This window comes from Trifolium pratense, linkage group LG1, assembly GCF_020283565.1.
Source record: "Trifolium pratense cultivar HEN17-A07 linkage group LG1, ARS_RC_1.1, whole genome shotgun sequence".
NCBI lineage: Eukaryota > Viridiplantae > Streptophyta > Magnoliopsida > Fabales > Fabaceae > Trifolium > Trifolium pratense.
Genome location: NC_060059.1, coordinates 53,625,459 through 53,636,235, shown reverse-complemented (window position 1 = coordinate 53,636,235; position 10,777 = coordinate 53,625,459). Strand labels below are relative to the sequence as shown.

The 10,777-nt window shown below is 37.1% G+C and overlaps 1 long non-coding RNA gene across 1 annotated transcript; it reads left to right on the top strand.

The window, feature by feature from the left end:
* Nucleotides 1-7,973: 7,973 nt before the first annotated feature.
* On the top strand, nucleotides 7,974-10,777 carry LOC123899256. Its single transcript, XR_006805553.1, has 2 exons — nucleotides 7,974-8,646; nucleotides 10,563-10,777. It is a non-coding gene; the product is annotated as an uncharacterized LOC123899256 (long non-coding RNA).

The window sequence follows — 10,777 nt, the reverse complement described above, 5'->3', positions numbered from 1 at the left end:
AGATGTTGTTACTGGTGTGCCAACACTTGTCTATAAACAGAGCAAATAACATAAAACAATACAAACAGTAAAGTAAAATAACACACGAGAGTTGTTAACCCAGTTCAGCCTAAAGCCTACTCTAGGGGATACCAATCCAGGAATGAAGTCCACTATCAGCAGTAATTACTTCGAAGCTAAACTCACCCGTTTACAACTTCTCACTTAATCACTACCCAATGACCCTTCTACCTAGGAACTCCTAGATATGAGACCCCGTCCCAATTCCCACCTTAGCAACACAGACAGCGCTGCTATTCAATTCCACGATCACAATAGGTGGAGACACACTCCTAAGAAACTAGGATTCACTCTTGCTTAAAAGCTTGTGAGTAAACCACACAACACAATAGAACAATCTCCGTACATCAAAGCTTAGGAGAAGTTCACACTTACAACTCAATAACACTCAGGTCCTAAGCTTGCATCAATGAGACACAAGATAGGCTCACAATTAACACTCTAAAATCCCTAAAACACACGCTTTGTAAGAACACGATTTTAGATGCTTGAAACCATATGCTTGCCTTCGTATTTATAGTAGTAGAATGACTTGGGCTTCAAGACAAAATTAGGGCTTCTAGAATTGCGGCAGCTGTGATATATTTTTGAAAACAATAGTTATATTTTTGAAACCGCAAAAATATATTTTCCAAAAATATAATTCCTTTGGAAAATAAAACTAGGGTTTGGCTGCCTCATGAAACACATTAAACACGTGCGCCTTCTTCTGTAAGAAACCTTGAAACAATTCTTCAAACAGATCTTCAAAAGATTGAGTAGAAATTTAAACCCGCTAGCTGGCGCGCACGATACAGAGTCAGGTGTTGTTCCAAAGTGTCCCAACATTTGTCACAACACTTGGGGTCAGCACATTTGTCTCAACACTTGGCTAAAATATGTTTTTGCAAAATGTAGCCAATATACAAAAACCCAACAGTATTTAATAAAAATATAGCTTGAAAAGTTAATATATGAAAGAAGAGATTATATTGCGAAAACATTTTATTTATATTGGAAAATACTTACAAAAGATCTCGAGAATTCTTCAGATTGTTGTACTCAGAGAATTTTTTGATGATCCATAATGAAAACTAAACTTCCTTTTATAGAGGGGAAGGAAGAACCTATACTGACAACTGTCAGTTAAAACACAATAATTACATGACAATTATTTCTAATACAAACAAATAACTTTTACAAAATAGTCAAAAGTAATAATAATGATGTCTGCCACGAATCTAACTTTTTGAAAAGCAAAGATTCCCCATAATTATGTCGGCCATAATGACAATAATGTCGTTTGATCCAATAATACTTTTAATCTCGGAGATCTATAATCCCATAACAATCGTCTCCATTATCCCGGGTTAAGCTTTTAGACGAATCTCCCGAGTCTTCATCATTATTGATGTCTGACTCCGAAATTACTGCTTATAATTTCTTTAGTAATTCTTTTTTGCTGGTCGAAGAAGATAAATCGGCCAAAAATTTTGATTTTTTCGGCTAAGAATTCTCCTTCCTTTTCTGTGGCTTCTTTGGTAACGAAACACTTGGGGTTTTTATTGAACCAATCTTGTAATACTTGTGATTTAATTAAGTCTGGGTTAAATTTGTTCCACCATTTAATCCTTATGCTCCGAACGATCCAGAAGATGTTGGCATTTGGAACTGATAATTCTTTTTTTGAAAGTCCATGAAGTAATCCATGAAATTCCAAAAGTAGCATCAAAAGCTGATACCTTTAAATAATCTGACACATTAATTCTTGAGCTAAACAATTCAAAAGCTGTAGCTGCATAATCTAGATAAATATTGATTTCTGGGCCCCATTCATGGAACCATTTAATAAACCATAATGGGAACTTAAGGGGGAAGTCTTTCTTAAACTAGATGAACCAAGAATGATCAAATGGTTGATAATATAACATATTGGACCAGGCTTCCATGTAGTCATAATATGAGTAATGCTGGGGAGTAAAGCGCCTAGCGAAACTTCTGGTATGAGAAGGATGAGTCTTCCAATCAGAAGGTGATAATATTTTTAAAATTTTAAATTTTGAGAAAATAATTTTATTTTTATCATTCTTATCAAAAGTATGAGTTATATCAATGGACTCAGTATCCACTAAAATAAACTCATAAAATAATCTGGACTTTTCTGGGTGAGAGGGTAAATAATGAAAACCTTGAGGGAAAAATTTAGAAGTAATTTGTAGTAACGATCCATCGGAATTAAATTCTGGTTCTAATAGAAAAAGAATCTTCTTGTAATCTTTTTCCATGAAAGGACAAGATAATGAATCTGGGGGGTGTAGAAAGGTAATTTATCTGGGATTCTTGAAGGGGTATTTAATGAGGACGGAGTGTTTAAAGCAAAAGTTAATGGCGAAACTAATTTTGTATTTAATGATGGCCTAATACCTCTAGGCGATGAAGAGGGATAGAAGGCGGGTAAGGCCAAAGGGGTTAATGGGGTGAATTTATTTTGAGTTGATAATGAAGCAGAAGCAGATGAATTCTGTAATACTTGCTTTGCTGTAATAACCTTTTTGGACTCCTCAAGAGGAGGGTCATAACTATCCTTTTTACTCATTTTCCCTGTAAAAATTCTCTGGTAAGAAAATCTGGTAATGAATTCTTTTCTCCTTTAATATGTTCTATATCAAAATCAAAACACGATAATAAGGCTTGCCATCTGGCAAAAATATGTTTGGAAACTAAATTCTTAACATCTTTTTGTAAAACTTCTTTTGCAGCCTTACAATCAGATCTTAATAAAAATTTCTTTGAAAATAGATCATCTTGAAATTTAGTAATACATAAAACAATGGCCAAAACTTCTTTTTTAATAGTACTGTATTTTAGTTGTGCCGGATTCCAGGTTCCAGAATAATATCTAACCACTTGCTCTAGGGACGACTCAGGTAATCTTTGTTTTAATATTCCTCCAAATCCTAAATCAGAGGAATCAGTTTCTACAATAAGAAAAGCTTGGGGATCTGGGATTCCTAAGCAGGGTAGTCTTTTAATTAGTTGCTTAATTTGTCTAATACTTTGACTCATGGTATCATCCCATGGGGGAGGATTCTTCTTAAGTATTTTGAACAAAGGTAAACAAATGATCCTAATGTTGGGAATAAAGTCAGCCACATAATTTACACATCCTAAAAATCTTTGTAATTGAGTTTTACCTTTTAATTCATCTGAGAATTTATCTCCAAATTCTATAGCTCTACTAATGGGAGTAATAGTTCCTTGATATATGTTAAATCCTAAAAATCTCACATTAACTTGGAATAATTTCATTTTTCTGGCTGATAAAACTAATCCATTGTTTTTAATGATTTCAAAGAATTTCTCTAAGTGGTCAAAATGTTCATTTAGAGATTTGGAAAATACTAATATGTCATCTAAATAGACAATAAAAAACTCTTGATAATCATTTAATATATCATTCATAATGTGCTGGAATTCACTAGGAGCATTTTTTAGTCCTAGGGGCATTACATTCCATTCATAATGACCGAAGGGAACTACAAAAGCAGTTTTATATTTATCTTTTTCTTCTAATTGAATTTGATAATATCCTGACTTTAAATCAAATTTAGAAAATATAATTGAATTAGATAATCGTCCTATTAAATCCTTTTTATTAGGAATGGGATATGAAATTCCTGGCACACAGTGGACAGGTGTTGCTCAAGGTGTAGCAACACTTGTCTGTTGTAGACAGATGTTGTTACTGGTGCGCCAACACTTGTCTATAAACAGAGTAAATAACATAAAACAATACAAACAGTAAAGTAAATAACACACGAGAGTTGTTAACCCAGTTCAGCCTAAAGCCTACTCTGGGGGATACCAATCCAGGAATGAAGTCCACTATCAGCAGTATTACTTCGAAGCTAAACTCACCCGTTTACAACTTCTCACTTAATCACTACCCAATGACCCTTCTACCTAGGAACTCCTAGATATGAGACCCCGTCCCAATTCCTACCTTAGCAACACAGACAGCGCTGCTATTCAATTCCACAATCACAACAGGTGGAGACACACTCCTAAGAAACTAGGATTCACTCTTGCTTAAAAGCTTGCGAGTAAACCACACAACACAATAGAACAATCTCCGTACTTCAAAGCTTAGGAGAAGTTCACACTTACAACTCAATAACACTCAGGTCCTAAGCTTGCATCAATGAGACACAAGATAGGCTCACAATTAACACTCTAAAATCCCTAAAAACACACGCTTTGTAATACACGATTTTAGATGCTTGAAACCATATGCTTGCCTTCGTATTTATAGTAGTAGAATGACTTGGGCTTCAAGACAAAATTAGGGCTTCTAGAATTGCGGCAGCAGTGATATATTTTTGAAATCAATAGTTATATTTTTGAAACCGTAAAAATATATTTTCCAAAAATATAATTCCTTTGGAAAATAAAACTAGGGTTTAGCTGCCTCATGAAACACATTAAACACGTGCGCCTTCCTCTGTAAGAAACCTTGAAATAATTCTTCAAACAGATCTTCAAAAGATTGAGTAGAAATTTAAACCCGCTAGCTGGCGCGCACGATACAGAGTCAGGTGTTGTTCCAAAGTGTAACAACATTTGTCACAACACTTGGGGTCAGCACACTTGTCTCAACACTTGGCTAAAATATGTTTTTGCAAAATGTAGCCAATTCATACAAAAACCCAACAATCTCCCCCTTTGGCAAATTTTGGCTAAAACAATATTAGACCAGTATATAGAGAGATACAGTATTACCTTTCCTTCGAGTCAACATGATCACACAACTAGGAAAGAAAGTAACACATAGTAAGACTACTTCCAAGAGAAATAAGTAGTATCAGAGGCAATGCAACAGCGGAATAAAACACAACTAGCCTCATGGAACAACACAAGGGAAAAATAAATTCCCATAGGCATCTGAGAAAAATAAATTCTCAGTCATGGTAGATAGTGGACTCAATAGTCAGGTGCCATAACACTTGGCACAACATTTGTCATCAAACATTCAGGCGATCAAGAGATAATATCACTCACACTCCCCCTGAATTCATGCATACACACACCAGATAGAGAAACCCTCAGTACATGCATATTACTCACACTCCCCCTCAATACGAGCATACGAACAATTCATGCAAAAACACAGTCACCAGATGTGAGAACATCTGTCACCACACTTGTCACACACTACTCCCCCTTTTTAGCCACAATTTAGACAAACATCATGAATAGGAAATCATAGTGTACCAGAGCATAGAGAATATCAGTGTGCAGTTATTACAGACCATAGAGCACGCACAGGTGCTAGAAATTCAGGGCCTTGCCCATAAGGAACAACAAAAGAAACACCAAGAAAATCAACAATAGTACATCAAAAAACAAATATAAGGAAACATCAGAAATCAGATTGAAGAACTTTCATCAGAGTCCTCCATCACATCCTCAGAGCCATCCTCAGACTCACTAGCCTCTTTTCCTTCTTGTCCATCTGGCTCACCCTCAGCCATTTCAGCAGCTTCCTCAGCCTTGAGTGCCTCAACCACACGGTCTATTTTCAGCTTCCTGGCCTCAAGAGCTCTGCTGGTCTCAGTCAAGTCTGCAATCATCTGCTTCCTAGAGAGTACTCCAGCCTGGACAGATGTGCCAACACCTGCTGCAACATTTGTCCCATCCAGCAGTCTCTGCTCAATAACCAACACCCCTTTCCTTTTACAAGGAACATCAGAACTTCTTAGTATATCTGGGTGTTGTTCAAGTATAATATTGCATAGCAGAGTGGGAAGAGCAACTGGTTTCTCAACAGCATATGTTAAAGCATGGCTCAAAGTTTCATGAAAGAAATAAGCTCCATAGTCAAAATTAGCCTTGGTACCCACAGCATAGATAAATTTTCCCAATCCTCTTGCAATATCACCTGAGTGAGTGGTTGGTACCCAATTATGGGCAGCAATCCTATTTAAAACAGCATAGAATGGTGAGAGGGAAGTTGCAGACAACTTTGCCTTGCTTGGCCACACTTTAATTTTTCCACCAGTGAGGACCTTGCAGATTTCATTATCTGTGGCTTTCAGAGGAGCCACTTCATCAGAACTTCTTTGGAGATATTGGTTTATCACAATAGGGGAGAATTGAACACACTTTCCACGAACAAACACTTGCCTGTACTCAGGACTTGCAGGATCATTACAGTCTGCAGCCACATTAATCAAAAATTCCTTGACAAGCCTGTCATAGCACTTGTCCAAACCAACCACTGTTTTCATCAAACCTGCATACTCAAGAGCTTCAACAACACTTGGACATTCAAGAATATCATTCTTCAAATTCATTTCCAGAGCCAGCCTCCTGTGATACACAAATTTCCATCTTGCAGATCCATTCTCCAGATGGAATGAGACATTATCTAAGGGAGCATAGGGAACAGTTTGAGGAACCTTCTTCCTTCCTATACTCTTTCTAGATGTGCTGCCAGATGCAGCAACATCTGTCTCAGGTTCAAAATCAGAATCACTAGTTGGTGGAGCCTTCCTTTTCCTAGTCTCAGTTCTAGGAACCACCTTACTTACAGGTTTTGGAGGTCCATATAGGGGCTTTTTACCAGTAACTTTTTCAGCCCTAGATGGTTTGGGTGTTTGGACAGGTGTGTTAGTAGCCTCTACAGCTTTACCAGCCCTACTTCTAGTCCTCCTAGCCACACTAGCTTCAGAATGTGCAGGAATAGCCTTATCACTAACAGTAGTTTCATTTTCATTAACAATTATCACCTCAGGAGTTTCATTCACAACTTTATCAGGAACAGCTTCTTTATCCGTAGCCTTAGGTGGGGGACTCTCATCAGACTCAGAATAGTCCACCAGATTTTCTTGTGCCAAAGATGTGGGAACATCTGGCACCACATTTGGCGCAGCGCCATGTGTTGCAACATTCGGCGCAACATGAGTCTCAGGAGCAGTTTTCTTGAGAGACTCATCAGCAACAGCCTCATTGGTCTCAGTGGAAGCACCAATATTAGCATCAACAACAGTAGGGGGGTTACGAACAGTTTTCCCCAATTTTTCAGTCATAGCAGGGTCCTTTAAACCTAGGGTTTCAGCAGGATTTTCAACATTAAGACCTAAATTAACAGAAGTCTTACCAGATGTGTCAACATTCTCTTCTGCAGGATTAATGACAGGTGTAGGAGCATCACTCGATGGCAGTGGATCATTATACAGTTCAGACATTGTATAGGCCCTTCTCGATTCAGTTCGCGATTTCTTGCTCTTCTTCTTCGTTTTCTTAATTGAAGAGGAGGGAGATGAAGGATTCGCTCGTGATGACCGTTCCTTCTTCGCAACTGACTTTCTTCGCATCTTTGGACTTGTGAAAGGAATGGAGTTAAGAGGAATAGCGTTGATTACTTCTTTTTGTGTCGACGGAGCAGCATTTGTCTTGCTTGGTGAAGATTTGACAGAATCAGACATGATTGTTGAGTAAGAGTATCTGAAAAGAGCAGAAATTGGAGAAGTGTTGATGGAGAAGTTAGATCGGTTTTGAGCGTGAGAGAGAGAATAGATGAAAAGTAATGATTGTGGTTGATGGAGGTTGTGGGAAGTTGAATGAAAACTTCCTTGATTAGCGTGTAACTTTAAGTGAAGAGAAGTAGTTACACGCATTGCATGCTGTAACTGCTATTTGTCTTCAAAAAGGCAAATTCCAAGTTTGCCTCTTAAATTTTCAAATTGACTTGCATCCAACGCTTTAGTAAAAATGTCTGCTAATTGTTCTTCCGATGCAATGTGCTCAAGTGTAACAATTTTTTCTTCTACAAGCTCTCTTATAAAATGATGACGTATGTCAATGTGCTTAGTCCTACTATGTTGAATAGGATTTTTAGAAATGTTTATTGTAACGACCCGAAATTTATTATTCGTTATTTAATTATTTTATTACGCGAGGGCGTAATTCATAATTATTTTATTAAGCGGCGAATAATTAATTGGCGCGAATATAAGTTAATACGCGAGTTAGGAGCGTTACGTGAGTGAACCGTATTATTGGGCCTTGGATTTGTTATTGGGCTTTTGGCCCAATGGGCCAAGACAAGTGGGAAGGGGGAGGTTTACTCATGCAAGTGGGAGGAGATATTTCCACAATTTTTCTTGTTGGATAAGAAGAAGAGAAAAAGTCATGAGCAAGTGGATGATCATGGTTAAGTGAGTGAACCATGATTAACTTGAACTTGGAGAGCAAGACTAGATCAAGTGACCATGATTCTTTGTGTGGTGAGCAAGAATAGATCAAAAGGCCATGTTTAATTCAAGCTTTCTATATAATTATATGAATAGGAAAAATCACATAATTCATTCATTTCTTTCCTCAAAACCGTGAGCCTTCCTTATCATGCCTAACCCTTCACCAAATTTTCATTTCTTCACCAAATTGATCCATTAGAAGCTTGTTGGAATCATGGGAGTTCAAGGATCATCATCCCTAAGCTAGGGCAAGCAAGAGAGCAAAGCAAGAGGGTGCTAGGGCTTGAGAAAGAGAGGAGCTCATGAGAGCTAGAACATGAGGAGCTTGAGGATTCATCAAATTTCTAAGGTAAGAGAGTTTGTTTCCATGATTCATGAGTGGTTCAAGAGAGGGGAGGTTGTCTAGGCCTCCATTCCCAAACTCTCTCACTCATTTTCTTTGGGGTTTTGGGTGATTTTCTTCATGAATCATTGAAAGGAAAAGATCATGAGATGTTATTTATTCATGACATGATTGTATGAGGGAATATGTAGATGTTTGTTAAGGAAAAAGTTTGTGTTCTTGATGAATTTTGATATGTTCACAAGCTTGTATAAATGGAATCATAACTATGTGTATAAGTGTTTTTGATGGTTAAAATACTTGTGTTTAAGTGCTTATGAATATGCTTGGTTGATTGTGTTGATGTGTGGTTATTTTGGTGTGCTTTGCCTAAGCCCTAGATTGGCCTTAGCCAAGCTCAATGATTTGCAAAGTGTTGATGAGTTTTGCAAAATGTTCATGAATTTCTTTGAATAATAAGCAATGAATGATGTATTGATGTTTAAATGGACTTTTGTAAGTGATTTGAGTATGTATATATGTGTGATGGAGTTTAGAATATGAAAAATGGTCTATGTGAGAGTCTTGAGAGTTTAGAGTTTGAAATGAGAAATATAGAAAATTGTTATCTATGAGGTCTGAACCTTTACGTGCATTTTTGACCTCTTTTCGTTGTGAACTGGTTTTAGGGGCCAACATAACAGTTGTAGCCCTGTTTGTTAGCTTTCCAACGAGTATATTTGCGTCTCCATTGGACTTTCGTAGCCCAAGTTATGATCGTTGCAATGAGAGGCTGTCATGCAGAAATCCTGCACAATTTGTCTGTGGCGCACCGTTTTAGAGGAGTGGCGCCCAAGCGCCCAGAGAAGTCTAGAAATGCCATTTTGACTCTGTTTTGTGACGAAGGCTGGCGCCCCAGCGCAGGCACTGTTCACAGGATTGAAAATGTTGACTTTTGGTTGACTTTTGAGGGTTTTCGACCTCGGAACCTATTTTACTCAGTTTTTCGTGTAGACTCCGATTCCGGTGTTTGTTTTATGAGTTGAGGCATGCTTAATGTAGTTGTTATATATTAATTGCATGAGGGTTGTGTTGATGTTTATGTGATGATAGCTTGTTGATGAATGATGATGTTTATTTAAATGTCAAAGAAGTATATTAAGGTGTTAATCAACTTAATAAAGAAGGATATTAGAATTATGTTATTCTAATAAAGAAGTATATCGAATTATGTTATTTGATAAAGACGGATATTAAGGTATTGATTATCTTAATAAAGACGGACGTTGGATAGTGTTCCACGTTATTGTTGATGGGCTATATGCCATAATTGTTGATGGATATATTCATGAGTTTTGAGTGCATGCATCATGAATATTTAGGGATATTGGCTTGTCCAATAAAGAAGGATATCGAACTATATTTGTTTGATAAAGAAGGATATCGGAGGTGAAATACCCTGATAAAGACGATGGTACCACATGCATTAGAGGTGTCTAGAGGACATAACATGAATGTGAAGCATTAGATTGCATTAGGGATCTTGTGTGCATTTTATGATAGATGATGTTTGACACATACTTGGTAAATGTTGATTGTTAATCCGTATGTGAGGAGCAGAGTCCGTCATGACTATAAAATGAACAACGCAGGGTCCGTCATGACCATAATCTGAACAATGTATTTGTGGTGTTAGATTACATTAGGAACTTTATGTATATTCCTATTGGTAATTGAGTTATGTGATAATTGTTGACGTACAAGTGATGTTTGAATTATAATTTGTCTGGTAAATTATAATGGAATATTTGTTGATGAATGTGCGTGTGAGTTAGTAGTATGCATGATAGTGGTGTAAAGCGTAGGTGCATTCTTATGCTTGTTTTATTGATCATGTAAACTAACTCTCTGCTTTGTGTTAATTGGAACCTTTGGGGGTTCAGATATCCAGATTGACAGGTTATATGTTAGCTTGTCCGAGTAGCGTGGTGAAGCTCCGCTCTTATTGTGACACGGGGAGAAAAGGGGTTTTGTATATATATATAAAAATTCCTTTAGAAAATTACTCTGTAATTGCTTATGTTTTCATATAAGAATTATTCTTTGTGAAAAGTATTGGTTTTGTATAACTTATAACGCATCGTGTTGATGCGGAGGA